Raw genomic sequence first — 22,902 nt, 5'->3', positions numbered from 1 at the left:
TCAACTGCCTTTCTTTTAAAACTGTTACAGTCCTGAATTAATGCATTATTTCATCCTTGAAAAATCAGTTTCCATTTACCCCGTTCACCATTTCTTGAAACCACAGTAACTCAAGACCTCAGGAGCCAGAAATTGTATTGTATGAGAAATGTGTAATGTGCCACACTGAGTGATAAGGGAGGAACTGTACAAAATTTAAGTTATAAAAGGAATTTAAGTTATAAAAGGATGCTATCTTTTATTGCCTGTGGAGAGATGTATTTATTTTAGCAATGCTTAGCTGTGATTTGGATTTCCTAATTCAGGTGGCTTGTTATACAATTTTGTTTCTGGATAGATTAGTCACAACATGTTCTCACAGGGTATATTAATAGTACTGGGTGCATTTTGGAGTGTCTACGCCAATATAGATGTGTGTATATATAGTGTGTATTATTATGCGTATATAGGTAGTGGCCTCAATCCTGCAAGGTGTTGAGCATTGAACCAGTAAAGCACTTAAGCACATGCTTGAAGTCAATGGGAGTACTCACGTGCATTAAATTAGACATGTGCTTCAGTGCTTTGCTGGATCAGGGTCAGAGTTCTCAACATCTTGCAAGATCAAACCTTGTATACATATATAATATTATTGTTCAATGAGAGGGTGTTCACGGAATGATCAAGGGCATGGAAAAAACCTATATGATATCAGATTGAAAAGATGGGGATTATTTGCCTTAGGAGATGGATAAGAGGGCATCAATAACTAATTAATAGCATAGAGAAGGTAGATCAAGACCTTCTGTTCTCCCTATCTAATAACATAAGAACATTGGATGAAAATTGCAAACTGCAAACAGATAGAAAAAGTTAGACTGTCATTGGACTGTGGAACTCACTGCCACAGGAAGTCATTGGAGTCAATAATTTATTAAGATTCAAAAAGAGATTGAACATTTATATGGCTATTAAGAATATCTAGAGTTATAATTAATGATAGCTAACATTGGAAGGGATATTAAACCTGGTGCTTCAGGGTTTAGGTTAATCTTTACCAATTAGAGATCAAGATGACACCTCATGTAGAGTGGAGGGGGGATAGATTATCCCATGTCTGCCTACTGTGGGGTTCTTACATCTTCCTTTAAAACATCAGATGATGGCCATTGTCAGAGACAGGATAATGGGCTAGATGGACCATGGGTCTGGTCTAGTATGGCAATTCCTGTGTTCATGTTAATGTATGGTATGCATTAATATGTACATTTTGAATATGGAATGTGTTGTCTGAGGGTGGAGCTCAATGTGACATGCTCAAAATTTTAGTTATATTTCTGCAGAATGTAGTTAGGGAATTTTAAAAAAATCTTATATTTTAAAAAGTAAAAAATAAAAAAAAATAAAAAAGGGAGAGTGAAGGAGGAGAAAGAGCTGTGTGTGGCTTTCATTCTTTTTGATTCACTACTATAAAACCCACAGATGGGCAGGCCTTTCTGCTTGAAGTCTTCAGCCTTGGTGACCCTATTTTTTCATATAATTTTATTTCTATGCCTTTGGCTTTTATTATTTGAAGCAAAGGAGAACATTTCCAGTGTAGTTTCAAACTAGGGATATTACTCCCTTCCGATACATTTCATCTCCACTGTGAGGAGAGATTAAGGTAGGCAAACTGGGGCTAACCCCTTGACAGACTAAAGCAGAGCCATGGAAATTCTCTTTTCTGCTTTGGCCAACATTTTAAAAAGTGACTGGTGATCTTGGACTTGAGACATCTTAAAAGGGCACTGAGCTTGCTCCTGCTGAAAATCAGTCCCTTTAAGAAGTGTCAATCTGGGCTCCCAAAGTTACCAGTCACTTTGGAAAATCTTGCCCTTTATTTATTATTTTCAGCTTGAATGTGGATCAAAAAGTTAATACTTTGGTTGCTCCTGACCTTCTCTCAGTATATTGGGCCAATTTCACTTCTCAAATGGGTCCTTCTGTCATATAATGTGTATCTTAATTGTTTAATGCAATATTTCTACATAATTATAGGAAATATCACTTGCTGTATTGATGGTAAAATGAAAACGGGCAATGTTAATGACATTATAAATGTTTATAATGAGATGGAAAATGATTAATTATGAGACAGAATAAATTCACACATATCAAATACTTACAAGAGGCACTAGGAGCTGGAAGTGGGTAGAACCCCTATTTTTATTCCTTCTGCAGAGGAAATGAGGATCAAATTATATTAGGCACTAAAGAACAGAAATGGTCTTCCTGGCCTAGGGAAAGCATATAATGGCACAGTGCATTTATATACACCCACAGTGGCATCTGGAAGGGCTGCCAAAGTACTTTTCATGCTGTAAAAATTACTTCGCCTACCTCTGAACTACAGTCACAGTTGGGCTCACATAATCTTGCAGCCCGACCATCATCCCCCACAAGTGTTATCAGAAAGGACCAATCCAATCACAGTATCAGCCAATCAAAACAGGCTAGTCGGACGGGCATCCACATGGGAGAATCATGGTGGGAGTTCAAGGTGTAGAAACTGCCGTCTGATCAGCATAGGCCTCAGTTTTGTCCCCCTCTAACTAATATTGTAGTTCTGGGATTTTGCAGGCTACAGCATGATGCTGACTCTTCCTGGTATCCAGAAGCCAGGGGAGGGAAGCATAAGTCACAATAAATTATACATCCCAGATTTATAGTATGAAAAAGATGGCCTCCTTCCCAGAAGCGATGCACTGAATATTTAAATTTGTTTGCAAACAAGCTCTGTAGGCCATTTTGTCAGCCAGCACACGTAGCTTGGTGCAAGTAGTGCAGAGTGCAGTTAATTAGTAAGTTTGGTTTGCTTGTCTCGAACTACAGCAACTCCTTTTCCCCTCCTAAAATGGCTTTAATGTAAATGGCTGGAAACAAAAGTGCTTCCCAAAGGAGCCCTCCCCACATTTTAACTGAGTTCATTTCTCATCATCCCTGCCAATCTACCAAAAAAAACCCTAAACCATTTCTAGGTAATCATGAGGTTTTTTTCTAGAATTTCCCTCTCACCTCGCCCCACTACATTATATAAAGATTTCATCTTCAGAATGCATCTTTTCACTGTATGTTTAATGCTTTATTCTTGTGTGAAAAATTTCTCTTACACACACTAACAATTGCAGGTTTCCTGGTTGTGGGCCTAATGTGTAAATTATTAATTCCTTTTCTCAATTTTGAATATTTGAGAATTTGTTTAAATAATTAAAACACAAATGCTTATTAACCCGGTAAACAATTTGGCAATGATGTTTTAAGATATTAAATGTTAATAAGTAGGTGAATGTATTTGTTTTATATGAAAGATTAAACATTTTGGAAAGATTTTATTTTGTCTCTGTATGTCAGGAAATGGGACACAAAATGGATTTGCGGGTGGAGGAGGAATAGAGAGACAAAGTCTGAAAAAAGATCTGTTTTCCCCATCTACAAGAATTTCTCTGCTTCGAAAACAGAACATGCTGAGGATTTTGGAAGGAACTCTGTGCCTACTGTTTTAAATTCCTTGGTCCCAATTTGCCTCTCACTTATAACAGAGTAAATCAAGCATAACTCCATTTAAGTCAGTGGAATTTCGCAGATGTAAAACTGATATAAAAGGTCAATCAAGACCTTTAAATCAAACCTGCTACAGTACTTTAGTTTAAGGTAAAGTTAGTCAATCAGTTATTCACTTGTCCAAGGCTGACATGTTATATAAAGCATTAGCAGCCAGAGTCTATTGTCCAGACAAGTGTAATCAGCAAATCCAATTTTATAAATTTTTGACTGGAGACAGTGGTGCAGAGATAACTCAGAAGGTGTTATGGAAGATTTTACTGGAGTTTGTTTGCATTGCAATTTGGCTGGAAGTCACAGAAGCCAAGCTTCTTACCTAGTTACTGCCATTTATTTTTGATAAGCCCCAAAGCGTTCGTGACACTTATTGAAATAGAATGGTGTCTAGGTAGCCATTAATGCTATTGTATCTTGTTTCAGCAGATGCTTTATTTTAAGACTTTTGAAAGTGGTTTACTGTAGATATTCAAGCCTACTAGGTCTTTCTGTCTTATAAGGCCTTTAACCTAGATCAGAGTTCTCCGATGTTTTACTATGTAAGTTATACAACTTCTGATGTCTAGTTAGTATCATTTTACTATTTAAATGTATCTTTTTACTGGACCACTTCTGACTTCTGTTGCTGGGATTATCAAAATTTCACACTTGTGTGTGTGTGTGTATATATATATATATATACACAAAATATTGCATTTTTCATACTATGTCATTTACTATAGACGTAGGAAGGAATAAGCCTCAAATCTCAGTTTTGTAGCAATTAGGCTTTCTGCAATTTCTGGATATGAGCCAGCCACGCTAGAGTGAAAATTGCAGCTATTCTTTCCTCAAGCCTGCCAATGTTCTTGCAACAGGGAACAATCATTTATAAATTACCCCAGGGAGAAATACCAGTCACAAAAAGCTCAAGAGACCAATAGGATCCAAATCACACTTTTATAATGTTTCTCTTCTGCAAGCATTTACATTCAAATATAAACAACTCTTGCATTAGGAACTATATTACATGTTTTAAAAGGCTGTTCTACATGATGTTATAGTGAAATGCTCTGTCTGATACTTTGGTTTCTTTCTAACTCGCTTATATTGTACTACTATTGCAAAAAAAGATAAAAAAAAAAAATCTGGTGGAAATAAGCCAACCTGTCTAATTATCTCTGACATATTCCCTACTATAGTGTAAACAGCAGAAGAGGAAAAAAATGCTTCAGTTTCAGTTGTTTGTAATTTAGTCTGCTTCCCCCAAAGAAGTTTTTAAAGATGATAAGTCCGAGTCTCAGAAGTTGACAAGATCGGTAGCACCAGGAGTAACATGGAGAATCCAATTCCCGTTATCTAATGGCATGAGATGTAATCAGGGGGCATAAAAAGACATCTACATATCTATTCCAAAGAAAAGAGTTTGAGAAAACTCCATCTGATGTAAAGCAGCATAATGTCACTCAAATCAATGCAGCTATGCCAATTTACACCATCTGAGGAGCTGAAGAAGTGATCTAGATGCTGTCCCAAAGAGCTTACAATCCAGTTAGATCACGGACAGAGTAGGATATAAACCCATGCTTCTATGTCTATTTAAACTTATGAGGCATGGGTTTATATCCTGCCATGTCAGTAATCTAATTGGACTGTAAGACATTAGACCCTGTCCCAAAGTGTTTACAATCCAGTTAGATCACTGACGACAGGGCAAGATATAAAGCCATGCCTCATAGGTTTAAATAGGAGGCATCGGTTTATATACTGCCCTGTCACCAGTGATCTAATTGGATTGTAAGCAATTTTGGGACAGGGTCTAATGTCTTACCTTTCAGGAGATTCTCAAGTACTTAGCAAAATATGGGCTACGGTAAAAATGGCTTCAGTGGAGCTACACTGATTTATGCCAGCTGAGTTTTTCTCCCTGTGTGTGTATATATATATATATAGAGAGAGAGAGAAAATATTCCACTGAAATGCAACATTGCTGGGGTGGAAGGCTTCACATTCTTTCCTTCTACTCTCCCATCAGTCTGTTTGTATCCATCTGTTGGCTCTTGTCTAGCCTCAGGGCCAGTTCTAGGGTTTTTGATGCCCCAAGCAAAAAATTTACTGCCCCAAGCTCCAAGAGCGCAACTGCCCAAGCGAAAAAAAAAATAAATAAAATGGCCGGAAGGCTACCCCTGGAATTGTGCCACCCCAAGCACGTGCTTGCTTTGCTGGTGCCTAGAGCTGGTCCTGTCTAGACTCTAACTTCTTTGGGGCAGGGACCATCTTTTTAGTTCTGTGTTTGTACAGCGCCTAGCACACTGGGATCCTGGTCCTGACTTGGGTTCCTCGGCACTACAGTAAGACAAAATAATAATCTCATACACAGAAGTCCAAATAAATCTGTAATGTATGTGAATAATCACAATGCAGAGAGCAGCACTTTGGGATCGATAGGAGAAAGTGAACATATGTTTGTGGGAGAAGTGGATAAATAGGGCTTTTAGGTTGTCATGGTGTGTGAAATAGAGGTGGTGGGAGTGTAGTGATATAATAAGCAATAAGATTTGCCAGGTAGGAAAGGGCAGAACTATGTAGTGCCTTGAAGATAATGACAAGAAGCTTGAACTTGATGCGCTCGAGAAGGAGGAACTAGTGGAGGGCTTGAAAGATATGGGTGATGCCAGACAGTTTGGCAAGGAAGATGATCTTAGTAGTTGTTTTCCATCTGAATACTCCTAACACTGGAATTCACATATTTTTGCATCCATGGATTTCTGTTATGAGGGCTCATGCCTATGCATTGGAGGCATTCTGCTATCTCCCAAATCACAAAATGACCTCTATACACCTAGAGGGAGGGTCTGTGAGCTCCCTTCAGAGAGATAGCATCTGTTCCCATTTTTCTTTTCAGTGTAGGGGTAGTAGGTAAAACCAGCAGGATGGAACTACATCTCAGACCAATTCATTCTCCTCTTTAAGCTGCCTCATAGTCTCTTAATCATGTTTTTTTTTTTCACTTGTGAATTGTGTAAAAGCCTTGTAATTCGCAGCAATATTAAGTGATCCATAATCCACAAGTGACTAAACCACTGTGAATGTCATGAATCAGGCTATTGAATTGGGGGATTCATTCTGGCATTTCTATTGTCTGAAAATAAAATTTTCTATTCAATTTTTTTCTTCTGCAAGAGGAATCAGAGACCTCAGACCAACATCCTGTATTCCACTGAAATAAACTCTCATCAACATCCTCTAATACAAAAACATACAGAATAAGGGCCTTGAATCAGGGCTCCTTAAACATGAGACTAACCACTGAAAATTCAATAAACATCCCAAATAAGATTCAAAAGAATGTGGAACCATGCAGGATAAACAAGACCTACACTTGACTGAAGACAAGAAATAAAGCCTGAATGAATAATATATGCCTAGCACAATCAATCCTGACTGGGAATATTAGGTGCTTCTGGAATATGACTAATATAATATATTTAAAATTGAGACTGTTTCCATTATATCTCTGTTTTATACATATGTGTACCTTTCTGAACATTCATTTACAACCTGATCTAAAGCTCTTGAAACTTGATAGTCTTTCTATTGACTTATTTAGGGTTTGGATCAGTGCCTGGCTAAAGAGAATAACATTTTCTATGTTTCCTGCAGTATTTGTGCGTGTGTTTGTTTGTTTTGTTTTGTTTTAAATTTGGGCAAAATCTCTTCTGTTGTTTTTGAGTTATAGGGTTTTCTTAAGAAAAAAATACAGTCTTTGTGAGACAAAGCTGTAATTTAACATGAACATTGGGCACTGAACTGAGGAAGTGTTAAAACTAAGGCTCCTACATCTACATTATCTCAGCCTTACTGCACATAGGTAGTATTTCCTCTTCCTGTTTTTTGGTTAAACAAGTAGTTTAATATTAGAGCAGGTCAAAAACAGAGGGGGTGGGAAGTACAACGTATAAGTATTTTTGCACCTTCTTTTTTTTTGCTTTTCACTCTGATGTTCAACAGTTTGAAAAAGATTTGATCAGAATGTCAAGTATTGAAATAGCTTAATCAGCTCACTCAGTGGTCAAAAAATGGAAGAAAAAGTTTACATTTTTTTCCTTTTTTCCCCCTCCAAATTTCAAAGTTTCAGATATTTGAAATTTCATTGTAATCAGTTTTGCTTAGTATATGTCTGTTTTGTTTTGGCAAAATGTATTTAAAATATAAGTACAGGATGTGCCAGATAGATCATAGAATCATAGAATCATAGAATATCAGGGTTGGAAGGGACTTCAGGAGGTCATCTAGTCCAACCTCCTGCTCAAAGCAGGACCAATCCCCAATTAAATCATCCCAGCCAGGGCTTTGTCAAGCCTGACCTTAAAAACTTCTAAGGAAGGAGATTCTACCACCTCCCTAGGTAGCGCATTCCAGTGTTTCACCACCCTCCTAGTGAAAAAGTTTTTCCTAATATCCAATCTAAACCTCCCCCACTGCAACTTGAGACCATTACTCCTTGTCCTGTCCTCTTCTACCACTGAGAATAGTCTAGAACCATCCTCTCTGGAACCACCTCTCAGTTAGTTGAAAGCAGCTATCAAATCCCCCCTCATTTTTCTCTTCTGCAGACTAAACAATCCCAGTTCCCTCAGCCTCTCCTCATAAGTCATGTGTTCTAGACCCCTAATCATTTTTGTTGCCCTTCGCTGGACTCTCTCCAATTTATCCACATCCTTCTTGTAGTGTGGGGCCCAAAACTGGACACAGTACTCCAGATGAGACCTCACCAATGTCGAATAGAGGGGGACGATCACGTCCCTCGATCTGCTCACTATGCCCCTACTTATACATCCCAAAATGCCATTGGCCTTCTTGGCAACAAGGGCACACTGCTGACTCATATCCAGCTTCTCGTCCACTGTCACCCCTAGGTCCTTTTCTGCAGAACTGCTGCCTAGCCATTCGGTCCCTCATCTGTAGCTGTGCATTCGGTTCTTCCGTCCTAAGTGCAGGACCCTGCACTTATCCTTATTGATCCTCATCAGATTTCTTTTGGCCCAATCCTCCAATTTGTCTAGGTCCCTCTGTATCCTATCCCTGCCCTCCAGCGTATCTACCACTCCTCCCAGTTTAGTATCATCCACAAATTTGCTGAGAGTGCAATCCACACCATCCTCCAATCATTTATGAAGATATTGAACAAAACCGGCCCCAGGACCGACCCCTGGGGCACTCCACTTGACAGTGGCTGCCAACTAGACATGGAGCCATTGATCACTACCCGTTGAGCCCGACAATCTAGCCAACTTGCTACCCACCTTATAGTGCATTCATCCAGCCATACTTCTTTAACTTGCTGACAAGAATACTGTGGGAGACCGTGTCAAAAGCTTTGCAAAAGTCAAGAAACAATACATCCACTGCTTTCCCTTCATCCACAGAACCAGTAATCTCATCATAGAAGATGTTACTGTTAGAAACATAACTTTAGCACTTCTTTACTTTGGGTCTGATTGTGATTCCCACGCTCACATTGGGTAAATTCCTGATTCCATTAGAGGCTTTGGCAAAACCTGCTTTGACATCAGTGGGTCCAGGATTTCACCTATTAAATAGTACTCCATGCTGCAAATAGATGTATTGACTTCAGTTGATCTACTTATGATGTAAGATATTATTCAGCTTTACTAAGAGTATTGCAATCTGGGCCTTTGTGATTTTAAGAGTACAGCCTTAATATTGCATTAACATGGCTTTATTTTTTGCATGTAAGAGAGATAGATGACTGATGGAAAGGTAGACAGACATGGTATATTTATTCTAGGGTAAAAAGTGACAGATATTAGCAAAGACTATAAGACTAACAAAATACTGCAGTGCTGATTTCTAAAAAAAATCTTGGTGGCCTCTATTAATCATCCAGGAACAACCTGTAATTATTAACATACAGTACAAAATTATTAGAACAGCATTAAAGAGATGATTTTTCTGAGATTTTTAGTTTTGTTTCCATTAGAAATAAAAGGATTAACAAATGACATCCGAATCTAAAGAGAAAACAAATTCATATCATGAGGAGAAGGATTGGCCTAAACTCTGTCTTAAATTAATTTAAGACAACCTATTTGAAACAATCCATTTGAGTCAAAAATTCCCTAAGTAATTTAATTATCTCTGTATACAATATGGACTTAAATCTGCTCAGTATAGTAATCATAAACTATTACAGTTTCTAAGGTTGCTTTAACCTGTATTCTCTAGATGAAAATACTCTTGATATTCTATGAACTAGAGCAATCAAAGTGGCAGTACTGTCTCTTAAGGACTGAAGACAGACTTCATTCAAAATCTTCAGCTGGTTCATCATGTGGCAATCCACCCTGAAGACAGCATATCATATCAGTGCTACAAAGTTGTCACTGGTTCCTATTCCTGCTCTGGATTCAGTTCCAGGTACTGGTCTTCACTGATAAATCCCTGAGACAGCTAGATCCTTGGGATGAGTGAAGTTGTCCTTGCTTACACCAGTGATGATTACTCCATTTGTATAGTGCCATTATACTTGTTCAAAATTCAGTAGAAACTCAATTATCTGTTGATCTCAAGGGCCACCCGGGTACTTTGGGAGCTTGCCCAGAAGGCTTTGAAGGGTCACTTGACCTGCCCCTGACAACCAACTTCAATACCTGGTTGCTGGATTCTTCCTGTCCCCCCTGTTCTACAGGAGGTGGCAGCAGTTGTGCTTCCGGACTTAAGCCCACAGGAGCCATATCCTCATCTGGTGTACATTGCAAGTGACTTAAATGGAGCTATGCCAGTTTATACCATTTCAGGATCTGGCCCAAGGACTGTAAGTCATGCAGACTTACGAGATGAAGTCAAAACTTGGGGTTCATATCCAGCTTTAACAACATTAAGAATTTCATTTCATTAGCATTTAGGTAAGCAAGGTTTGACTATATTGACAAAAGAGGGGGAATTGGTCACACGTTGTCATGTGTCCGGTTGTGGACATGTTGACTGTCACTGCCTCTAGGACATTCTTCCACATCTAGCCCTACACTATTGAAGATGCTGGAAGTTTTGTGCCTGTCTTCTGTGGATGCAGGATTAGACTCTAGTGATTGGAAGTTACTGCTTGATGGCCTGTGTGAAATGAGTTGGTGATAGCAGTCCCATTCTTATGGACAATTGGAACTGGTTGGCATGCTGCTCCTTGTTGTCAGCCACAGCAATGAGGCCCCAGATTGAATGGCCTTGAACACTGAACTCTCCTCTCCTCCTACCACCAGATCAGGATTGAGGCAAATGTCAGATCAGCATGGAGAAGATTGCACTGCCATGCTGTAGTCTTTACAAATAATTCTCCAGAATGGCTAACTTTAACAAGCACCTTTCACTAAAAGTTCAATATATCTACATAGTTCTCTCTGCAGATGTATATGATGTGTGCATAGGTCATATTTAGTGAAGGGCATTTTTAAAGTTTGAGCAATGTTTCCTTGAGAAGTAGCAATTCGATGGGCTTATTTGTGTTATTTTATCATGCACAGTGCTGCTCAAAGGAAGATAAAATGTGGCAAGCAGCTCGTTAAGACAGGATCTGTGTTAATATGCAAATGCTAGTCCCTTAGGACCCTGCTCATACACCAATCAATCAATTAACTTGTCTGTCTTGGTATTGTTCATTATTTAAAAATGATTTTAATCACTTTGCAATGTATTAATTAACAGCATGCCTAGCTAAGGGGAAAAAAGAAATGTAGCATTCCTTAGAGCTTTCATGTACAAATATTAATTATTATGTATGATTCAATTATTAAGCTATATCATATAACCAAATATATCAATGGGGTTTTACGGGAGCTGAGGTACAATCCAACTTTGTGTAAAATCTTTCATATGAACTCTACTCTAAAACACTTTAGAGATTGAAATAGGTAGAGTTATAAAGTAATAACAAATACAAAAATCGCAGAGAGAGAAATAGGCCAGGGAGAAAATATCTGTCTTCACAGGGGATTTGAGGACCAGACTTAAATCTGGTGTAAACAGGCACAGCTCCACTGATGTCACTGCAGCAGATCGGAGTTTGGCTCAGACTGCCAGCATGGTGGCAGTACACCAAAAGGCTATTCCAGATGGTAGGTGTGACAGGTTCCCCCCCAGGGTGCCACCTGGAACTGGGGTACCACTGAGCTCACCCAACCCACCAGCCTCAGCTCCCTTTGACATTGAGAAGCTTCCAAGCCCTATCCAGCCTGCACTTTCACCAGCATACATACAGATAGGGACACAGCCAGCTGCAGTTACATGCAGGCTCTTTAACCATCCCCTGCATGGGAAGCCTTCAACTAGGGCACCTCCCAGTTCCTAAGGCACATACCTTCTCTGGAGTATAAACCAAAAATTATACCGCCTTGCACTGCACACTCACTATGCTGAGTATTTGCACGTGCATCACAATTGCCATAGATACAAGACTCAAGATGTACTTTATTAGTTGTTTTGCCCAGGGGCAGCTTTCAGCAATGTGAATATGTGGGTGAATACTATCGATCTGTAGTTTGAAAGAATCATATATATAAAAAGCATACTGTAAAAGGATATATTTATCTTTGCATCCTCAATAGTTGTGTTTGTTCTGATTAAACTGACACTTTTTGGGAGGATGCTTAAGAAAATAGTTCAAAGGCACTATGGCTTAGTGGAATAAACATGAGACTGGAAGACAAGACTTCCTGGTTTGTAATCCCTCCCACTGATTTACTATTTATTACTACTAATAATTATTATGACTATTTTTATTTGCATTTCAGTACCATCTAGAGGCCCTTGTGCCATTTTGACTCAAGTAAGAGACTTGTTCTTTCCAGGACAGTCACCATCCTGAAAAGAGCTGTAGCTCACGAAAGCTCATGCTCAAATAAATTGGTTAGTCTCTAAGGTGCCACAAGTCCTCCTTTTCTTTTTGCGAATACAGACTAACACGGCTGTTCCTCTGAAACCAGTCTAAATAGACAAGACAGATGGTAGAGCAGAGGTACAGAGGAATGAAGTGACTTGCCCAGTATCAGCCAGCAGGTGAGTTGTTGTAGAGCTGGGAATAGATTTGTTAAGTACTTGGAGATAGTTAGATGGTGAATACGATGACACTGCAACGGATTAAAGCCTATGTATTATTTTGGGAACTGTTAAATGATTTCATTTGTAAAACGGACCAGGTTGAGCCATTAAGGTCCACAATGTAATAATTTATGCACTACAATGGTCCACAGTTTACCAGCATGTGGGGGGGTTATGGTGATCATTATCTGACTGCTGTTGGAGAAGTGTAGACTTTAGGGTGACTCCTTCACAGGGGTGCTGATTGCAATTACAACTGCTAGAGAAAAGATAATGACACACATTAAGCTTTCCATGTTTGATAACTGTTGGAAAATGGTAAATATTTTCTGGGAAATTTTTCAGCATGATCAATTTTTGTCTCTATGTTTTTAATTTTTGGGGGGGGGGGGGATTTTTCTGGGTTTTCAACAAAAAAAGAAAATTGCATTTTTTTCAGATTTTGCATTGAAAAAATGAACACTTTGCACAAAAATATTTTAACAATAATTTTTGAACAGTTCTAATATTTTATGCTAGGTAAATATAGGTTATTTTTCGGTGGGTTAAAGCTGAGTATTTTAGGGATGGCATATATATATAAATGTTACATAGCTCCTCACACAAACTATAGCTTAATCTGATGGGGAAAGGCATTAGGATTCCAGAATCATTTGATTTGTTAAAACCATCACTCACCCACTGAGAGGAAGGATAGTTCAATGGCCCAAGTGCTAGCCTTGGACTTCAGAGACCTGAGTTGAATGTCCTGCTCCACCACAGACTTTCTATGCGAGTGTGGACAAGTCACTTAGAGCTTGTCTATACAGTGCAACAGTGTGGGCTATGAGAGTATGAATTCTGTTGCTTGCTAAATGGCCCATGTAGGCTCTGCTGGTGTGCACTAGGGACATTTTGGTTAGTTGCTGTGCATTAGGATTCACAACCTCACACTGCACAATGCTGCATAAAGCCCTTAGTCTCTAAGTATTTCAGATCACCATCTGTAGAATGGGAATAATGTCGCTTCCCTACTACAGAGGGGTTTTGTGAGGGTAAATACATTATAGATTGTTATAACGAGGACTATACAAGTACCTAAGAGAGATTCTGTTGCTAAGAAATATTAAAAATATGATTTTTGTTGTGTCCATAAAAACAGGCTAGTGTTCCCTGTGTGACAACAGCAGAGCCTGTGTCAAGCACCATTTGCAGAGATCTGCTGATATCAGCAATTCTCGTGCACACGCAAGGAAATAAATACAGCAGAGCCACATTCATCTCAGCTCCACGTAAAACACTGGGGCAGAGATTACCCACTGGGAAAGGACAACATCAGCAGTAGAAGCATTCCTCATTCTCCCCCCCCCACCCCCCGCAAGCTTTAAAACAGGAAATCCCAGACAATGAAAAGTTAAGAAAATTAAAACATCAAATCCAGAAGTGTGTTTCCTTTAATACACGTTTAGATATTTAAACAGTGATTGTATTGCTTTTCATTCCTTGGGATCGTTGATTTTTGCATGTCTTAAGCATCTGGTAATTGGATATGTTTATATGAAATTAAGGCCAGATTGCCTGCATACACTACACATATTTGTGTGGGGAAGTACAGAAATTTACATAGATCTAAGTCTGTCTCTCGTGCATTCTTAGGCTGAGAGAACTGCAAAACTAAGCCTTTCTGATGCTCAAAGAAATCACATGGAGACAAAGCTAACCTTATGATTACTCCTATCTCTGCCTATAAACATATTGTAAATCATTATTGTATGGAAAGCTGTCTCATTACATTGATTGCAGATAACTGATGATATTTTAAACAAGAGAAAAATTAAGTCCTTCTGTGCCTGACATGTTCCCCCCCTTTTTCCCCCCTTAGCTAATTTACAGTGTCAGAGACGGTTTATGTGAAAGTGCTGAAGTGTCACTTCCCTGGATTTGCAAAATGAATTAAGCTATCTATCCATCTCCTCTGAGAAAAATATTGATGTAGTCTTTGCTCTGTGTGCTAGTGGGGAGAGAAATTGCTTTCTAAGGGAATGATTGGCTATTATATTTAATTATTAATAGTTATGCTCCTGGTTTAAAGGCATATCTGACCTAGACGATATTTTATGGTTCTGTATTACACAGAGCTGTAACTATCCATTCAGAATAGGGGCACACTCTGGTCAGTCCCTTGCTTTTAGCTGATGGTACCTCTCAGTTTTCACCCAGGGTCACACAGAAGGGTTGTTAGTGCAGATGCAAGGTAGGCAGACAAATCTAGATGCATATTAATGAAAGGCGCAATAGAGAATCTCCCAGTCACTCTAAAAATGTGCCCAGGAAATTAAACGGATGATGTGGTGAACACATCACATTCCTTCTTGCCGTCCCCATGATACTGCATGAGTCACTCATAGAAATAGAGATCCGATGAGTAGGGAAAGCTAGACTCTGGGCCTGCAGGGCTGGCAACCCCAAATGTTCAAAAATCATGAGCCAGGCCCCACAAATCGTGAGATGGACTTAAAAAAATCATGAGATTAAATAAAAGGTACACATGGGTTTCTTTTTATTGCCCTTCTGAGCCTTTAGGGTTCATATTTGCCAGTTTTACTCCAAGACCATGAGAGTTAGAAACGTATGCATAAAAAATGAAACCTGAGATTCTCACATTTTCACATGATTCCGGTAGTGCAGGCATTAAATTAAAAAAAAAAAACCCAATAGTGCAAGACTTATGGTAAAATCACAAGAAATGGCAATACTGAACCTAATTTAACACTTGGTGACACCTGTGTAAATCCAGAGAAATGCTATTGACGTGAATATGTTACTGTACAATTACACCCAGACCACCGAGATCAGGATCTTGCCCTCTGAGAGGTTTTGCACAGGTAAGTATTTGTGTTAGATAAAAACACATAGTATCATAAGCAGATTTTTTTGAGGGGAGGGGAGCGGAAATAAAACTATCTGCATAGTCAGACGAGTCATCTCTGGCTTCCACTGGCTTGTGATTGCAGTTCCCTGGCAGTGGTATGGTTTCTTGAGCAAGCTTCGTGTAACATCTGTTCCAACAGGGGCCCCAGAGTTGGCAAATATAGTCACAAAACTGGGTGGGGCTAGCCCAGAAGTCTCGCGGACAGAGCACTGGACTAGGACTCAGTAGACATAAGTTGTACTCCCAGCTATGCCATTTGCCCACTGAGTGACCTTGGCCAGGTCACTTCACCTCTCTCTGCCTCAGTTACTCCTTCTGTAAGAATGGTGGTAACAATGCTGACCTCCTTTGTAAATTACTTAGAGAGCTACGGATGAAAAATGCTATATAAGAACTAGGTGTTATTATGTAGGAACCCTGAGGATCTGACGGTGGTGGTATGGGCCTTGGCCTTCCCCTGGGGGTGAATCCACTCATGAATAGGGACGCCTTTGAGCAAAAGGTACCGATTGCAGCTCCCTTGGGAGTAAATTTGACTCTGTCCATGTCTGAAGAGCTGCTGGGTTTTGCTTTATTTGTGTAGTTTCTGATCCAGCAGGCAATTTTCATTCAGTAAAACACTTAAGCACATGATGTAATTGCTTTGGTCAACTGGAGCCTTAAAGACTATTTGCTAAGAATTATAGCTGAGCACATCCTCCCACCCCTCTGAACCCAGATCTGGGTCTGAATTTCACAGCTGCCCCCACATCTCTAAAGTTGGCAGAACCGTCTGCCCCCCAATTCTTATGGGGGTGGTTTAAGACTTCAGATCTGAATCTCACTGCTTGGACTCACTACCAACAATCGGCAGTGTCACCTTATTGAAGTTACTCCGTTAGCTTGATTTCCTCTTTTAGGGAGAAATTCACCCATATGCAAAGGGCCAGCACAAGTTTATGCACCACCCTGTGGGGCTTAAATGGTAAATAGGTGTTGTGCCAGCCCTCTGCACAAAACTGAATTCTCCCTCTGGGAGAAGAATTGAGGCCTAAGAGAGTTTTGCCATTGACTTCAATGGAAGCAAAATCATGCCTTTAATAATCTAAATATACCAGTGCTTTGAAACCTTCCAGAGAAAACACACACACACACGCACGCACATGCATCAATGGCAACAGAAATTCTTTGTTAATGACTCTTTTGTTAATATAATCTTGAAGGAAACACAGTTGGGTAAATTAAAACACTGCAAATTAACAGTGCCTCATTACAATGAATCAGTGACCAATCCAAGTTTTCTGTTAGCAAATCGTAGCCCTTAGCAACAGCAGACTGATTAATACTGAAACTGCCTCCAGTACAGGGATTCTGTGTCAAGAGACGGGACCTGTGTATTACTCACAAAGGCCTTCTGTAAATGCTGATCTCACTTTTGGTAATAAAGTTTCGTTCTGACAATGTATCACAATGTACCAGCTCAAAGATTATCAGGAGAGAGTTTAAATTGTTTGTTAAAATTCAGATATGAGTATACGTAAGATTTGTCTTGGTTCCCATTGTTCTCATACGCTGGCTATATGACTGGATCTAAACACTATATAGCATTGAGAAAATATTTTTGCAGGCTTTTCTGCCTACTGCCTCCCTTCTTTTTCTGTCTCAAGTAAATCTTTCACATTTCTTTCACAATCAAAATATTTTTCTCGTTGTGATTTCAGAAAGCCTGACACTAAAACATATTTTGAAATCCATAACACAGTACTCAGAGTTAAACTTTGCTCAGCGACAGATCATTAGTTTACTTGCTGCATGCCTCTGAATACTTTGTACCAGTAAATATAACAGACTCATGATAATTACCATGTGCAACATGTTTGTGTTCAAATACGACCTTGAACTTACTTCTCAAACATTTCAGAAATTCCAGCAATGTGATGTTCTTTGCAAGCTACTAAAATAATCTCTATCTGAACTGTGTAACTCAGATACCGATATTTCAAAATGACCTAATGTAGCTGTTTTGATTCTTTTAACTTTGTGTTTAGCTAGTTTTCTGTAGCCCAGTGAGTCATGCAATCCTATGACTGTCTAGGCACTTTTCCAATCCAAAGGGCTATTAAAAGCTTTGACAAAGAACCTGGAGCTGCTTTGGGACGCAGTAACAAGGACGGCCTGTCTGTTTGTTAACACACTGACATAGACCAAACAATCAGATAATAAGCACATTTTGCTAAGTTGTAAATATTTTTATACTATTAAAAATACTAGAGTATTTTAGAAATAAATGGGCCCAGATCCTCAGCTATAAACAGAGGAACACACTGGGCAAGTCAAGGGCTACAATAGAGGCATAGAGCTTACCTGTTTGTGCCTCTGACTCTGGTGCTGCTGTGAGTGAGGCTAGTCCCTCAGCATAAGTTTGAGCCGCTTCAGAGCTGCTCCAAGTTACAATGGATACTGGTGGTAAATGGCAATTGGGGATCGTTGCCACATTGGAATATCATGGACATGGTCTCTGGATTTGTCCCTGAAATGATAGGAAGACGGTGAGGTCATGTCAAAATCTCTAAACTGGTCTTGTGCCATCATACTGGGATAATCCTCCCATGGTTGGTTTGTGCTGGGTCTATGGCCAGAAACTGCTGGAGTTACAGCAGTAGACTGAACAGCTCAGGGATAGGCTGTGGGATGTGAAGGCTTTCACAGTTAGATTCTATGATAATTAACACCCAGCCATCAAAAGGCATCACCATCCAGTGGATGGAGGTGGCCTCTATGAAACAAGCTGGGAGCCTCAGTTCAGTTCCTAGTGGACAAGTGTCCCTATCACAAAACCATTACAACAGTCAGCTGGTAGCTTTGTTGGCAGCCTCAGCATTCAAGTCCAGAACCGAATGGGCAAAGAAAATGATTTGTCCCATCAACTGTAAAGACCATGGTGTGGAACCTAAGTGAGTATCTCCAGGAAAGGGCATGCACAAGCAGGAGGGAGGGAGTAAGGAAGGGCATGTCCCCCCAATCAGTGGGGACACAGAACTCAGCCGGGGTGGGGAGAGCGAGCTCTTCCAGCCCAGCTAGGGCAGGAGATGACAGCTCCTCTGGCCCTGGGGCCATGGCGGTGCCGGGGGAGGAGATCCAGCTCCTCTGGCTGCCAAGGGACAGCAAGCTTCACCGCCCTGGGGCCGTGGCAGGGAGAGCCAGCTCCTTTGGCTGCAGGGTAGGGTGAGAGGGAGGAAGGGGAGGAGAGCCAGCTCCTCCAGCCAGAGGAGGCACAGAAAGTGCCCCTCCAAAAGTGGCCACATTTTTATTCCTGTGCATGCCCCTGTCTCCAGGTAAAGGCTGAAACTCATTAGCAAAACAGCATGTGAAAGGTCACACTGTCACAACCTATGCTGCCCCTATTCAGTGGATAACTAAATTCCATTCTCCTTTGCTCTCAGCACTACATTCATAAACAGTTAAAATTAGAGAAACATTGTGCCTGAGCTAAAAGCAGCAGCCAGTTACACTTCTCCGGTGTCTGTATTCTTCCAAAGCACCGATGTTGCTTTTAATAACAAAGTGAAAGTGACTCTGGTACCAGTCATTAATATTCCCTTACACACATTTGCATTCAGTTTCTCTTGCCTCTTTCCTAATTTAGGTCCTGTCCACACTAGAATTCAAAACATGCTAGCCACAGCTATGTATAAATGTGGCTGTACTCAAGATTCCAGCATACTTTCCTGACCAGTATTGACAAGGGAGTTTTTATTGTTGTTATTGTTTTGGAGGTTTTATTCTGAAAACAGTGGAAACCACACTATGCTGTAGACTACAGGCCAGATCTACCGGTGGTGTAAAACAATTGATTTCAATGGAGCGAACCAATTTATACCAGCTGAGGATCTGGCCCTACTTATAACAGCAGGCAGAAAACATGTGACATATTTTAAGTATGTTGCTTAATTAATTGTTGGAAGGTGCTCAGAGGCTATGGCGATGGGTGCATTATATGAACCTGAATAGAATAGAAACAAATTCTCCAACTATCGAGGAAACTGCATGAGAATCCTTCTAGGTAGGCAGCATGGTTTCAATCCCAATGAAAACAGTTCCTTGGAGGCAAGAGTTCATGTTCCCCATAGCATCTAGACACCATGCTTATTTATTTCTTGTTTTTGACAAATCAGAAGTTGCAAAGCTAGCTGAAAAAAGTAGTAAGAAGCACTAAGCAAGACTATACCCAATGAGTTGTGTTTCAATAATCTACAGTAAGGGGAGGGAGGTTTGGGATAACTTTGTGATTTGATTTGTCAGGCATAAGGCCTAATTCCCCACTGATACTCCAGATTTACACCCATGTAACTCCACTGAAAAAACTGAAGAAACCAGGTCAGACTTCAGTACATTAGTCCTCTGTTTTGAAGGACTATGAAAATCCAGACTGGACATTACGGGGGGCAAGTTACTGGACCATAGTTAAGGTTGAAGCACTGTCACTGTCTGAAGCTGAGTTTTCTAACCTCTCTGAAATTCACACACAGAGGTCAGAGTGGCCTGGAAATTGCTATGCTAGTTTGTGGCCTGGGATAGAAAGTGTGATGCAAATTGGAGGTCATTGGCTTAATAGATTCCTGAGATATAAACCACCACCTCTCCTGAGCTGTTTTTAAATGTCAACTTTCTTATAATGCTTTTTTGCACAGAGATAGGGAAAAATACCAGACCACACTTCCCTTGCAGAACTAGGAAGAGAATCCAAGAATCCTGCTTGCAATATGTGTTAGCTCAAGTGGTAGAGAGCTGTGGTGTGGATGTGAAGATCCCATGTGCAAACTCTGCTGCTGACCTACGTTGGGGACATTATGGTTCCACAGGATGGAATTTAACGTTTGCCATTTTAGTTAGATTGGAGAGGTTTAAAACTTCATTTTGAATCCTCTCTAAAAATCAACCCCCCAAATCAGATCAGTCTCAGAATAGGTAGGTCAGGAGCCTGACACAAAAGAATGGTTGGCAAAGATTACAACAGACAAACAAGCTTGAGGGGGGAGATGCTGTGATCATCCTGAGAGACTCCTTACTGTGGAGATGAAGCGGGAGTCAGGTTAAGATTATGTGGCTCTGTTGAGTAAGAAATGTCACCTCAACTCTTAATGTCAAAAATCAGATATTCTTTGGTGTGGGCACTTGTATATTGGAGAAGTATTCTGGGCCAGGTAATCAGCTTGAGTAAATTGGTATAACTCAGTTGACTTGGGTGGAGCTACACCAATTTAGGCCAGCTGAGAATATGGCCCTCTATCTCTAGATGAAAAAATGTTCAATCATAAATGAATCTGTGGTTCTTTATGATGTGTTCCATTTTTCTTTTAGCCTTCAACAGATTTTGAATGGTAACAGTGCTGTGCTCTAGGCCACCCTGTTTAATACAACGGAACAGTTGCAACTAAAGAGCGCACATTGGATGGAGTTCAAACTCCTTCAGATAATGGGTTTGGGTTTTTTTCAGTCTCCGAACTATTTTTGCAGCCCTAAAGTCAATTAAAGGAACATTTTCACCTTCTAAGAAACTCTGTCTCTAATACAGTATTTCTAGCACCACATCTTACCACAAATTTGCCACAAGAGCCATGATTCATAACAATGTCATGCATTTTGGCTTGTTTGAAACTATGATAACGAAGCCATGCTAAGGAAGGCAATGTGCTTTAAAAGTGGTTAACACATTTTGCATCTAAATTACAACTTCCTTAACACTTTTACACAGGGCTTTTTACAGGGTTAGCTACAGAACCATGTCCCACGTTGATCTCCAGTGATCCCTTAACCCAGTGATTCCCCAACTCCAAATTCGCCTCAGTGCTTCCTCTCAGTGTTTCCGAGTGCTCCTTCTTAGTCACCAAGTTTACCCCTCTGTCCCACTGCCTCCATCGATTTCCCCACTGCTTCTCTAGTTTGCCCCAGTGCTCTGTCTTACCCCCAATTTTCCCCCACACTTCCTCTCACTCCATGTTTGCCCCAGTGGGTCCCTTCACACACGGCCAGTTTGCCCCGAACACCATCTCTGGAACCCACCTGAAGGTAAGCAATGTCCAGAAGAGCCAGAGTCATGCCTTGCTCTATTATCAGCCCAACCAGAACACGGCATCCAACAACCCTCTGCTACTTATGGAAGATTAGGATTCAGGTGTGGCTTTGGATTCAAGCTTCCTAAGTCCAGGTCCATTTCTAGTGAGTACTAATGCAAATTGCACTAGGGCTTTGCAGTGCGTGTTTCAGATTGTCACCCTTAGGCCGATGGCTTACAATAAATAAAATCTGGGATGACCATATTGGCTAATTTGTGGGCTAAGCCTTTTATGTTGGGGATTTTGTCTGGGCACAAGGAACGGGGCTGGAGGACTAAATTTGCAAGTGAACCACTCACCATACCTCTTGCATCATACACACATAACTAGTAAGTTAATCATCAGCTTTCATACATAGCTACCAGATGGTATGCCAAAAATAACTTACGTCTCAGTTATATTTGTTGACCTGACATATTCCCTAGCTTTGATCCCTTGTTTTTAACTCTCATTCACTTTTGCTTTTGAAATCATTGGACATAAGCAAATCCCTTCTTCCCTCATCTCCCGTAATAAATATCCATGTGATATGCCAAGAATTGCTGTTGACACTAAGCTTTCATTTAACAGAAAATATGAATTAATTTACCACGCTGACCTGGGCAGTTTGAGGCACAGCGTGAGTCACAACTCATGTTATATTTTTGCCTAATTACATCCCAGTCATTTGAGCTAATTGAGTCAAATGATACAGTGTCACAGGACTTACTGTAAGTCCAGAGGATTTCTCCTTCTGCCTAAGCTGCTGATCTTCAGCTGTCAAGAACGCATGGCATTCGGTATATTCACAAAAAGCTCCAGCAGCCGTTGTTCTTTATGTATGTCAGTAGCTGTTTCAGTCTCCGTTACTTTGGCATTTGTTCCGTTGTCACTGTTTGCATTAATTTAATATCCTTTAAGATTGTTCCTTCCCCTACCCCCCATTCCTCGCCACCCACAAGTTACTGGAATCCATTATCTCTTGCTGAATGTGTGACCAGCCTTGCCTTGTCTAGTTTCTAGCAGGAAGGCTACAGGAGCCCTGAATGATGAGTCAGCACTCTTGGCAGTTGTGAAGAATTTCAGTGAGCGCTAGCAGCAAACAGCAGCAAAACTGCACACACGGCTCCTATGAGCCCCGGAGCTGCTGTCTGCTGGAGTGACAGTTTACAGCCCATTGGAGTTTCACTCTGAGATGGAAAGCCATACCATAATAGTCTATTGGTAATGCCTTTGCTGGGCTTTTGG

General features: G+C 40.3%; 1 protein-coding gene across 1 annotated transcript in view; it reads right to left on the bottom strand.

Annotated features, from left to right (window-relative positions):
- The window catches only part of LOC140907945 (uncharacterized), a 41,409-nt gene extending 18,762 nt beyond the window's left edge, over positions 1 to 22,647 (bottom strand). The window contains exons 1-2 of the mRNA XM_073335035.1: positions 22,385 to 22,647; positions 17,924 to 18,089 (exon numbers count right to left, since the gene is read on the bottom strand). The gene's annotated coding sequence lies outside the window, so the exon portion shown is untranslated. The remainder of the gene's footprint in view (positions 1 to 17,923; positions 18,090 to 22,384) is intronic.
- Between the last annotated feature and the right edge of the window lie 255 nt (positions 22,648 to 22,902).

The sequence above is a fragment of the Lepidochelys kempii genome, chromosome 2, assembly GCF_965140265.1.
Source record: "Lepidochelys kempii isolate rLepKem1 chromosome 2, rLepKem1.hap2, whole genome shotgun sequence".
NCBI lineage: Eukaryota > Metazoa > Chordata > Testudines > Cheloniidae > Lepidochelys > Lepidochelys kempii.
The sequence above is the reverse complement of the archived record's forward strand: the minus strand, read 5'-3'. Positions and strand labels throughout refer to the sequence as shown.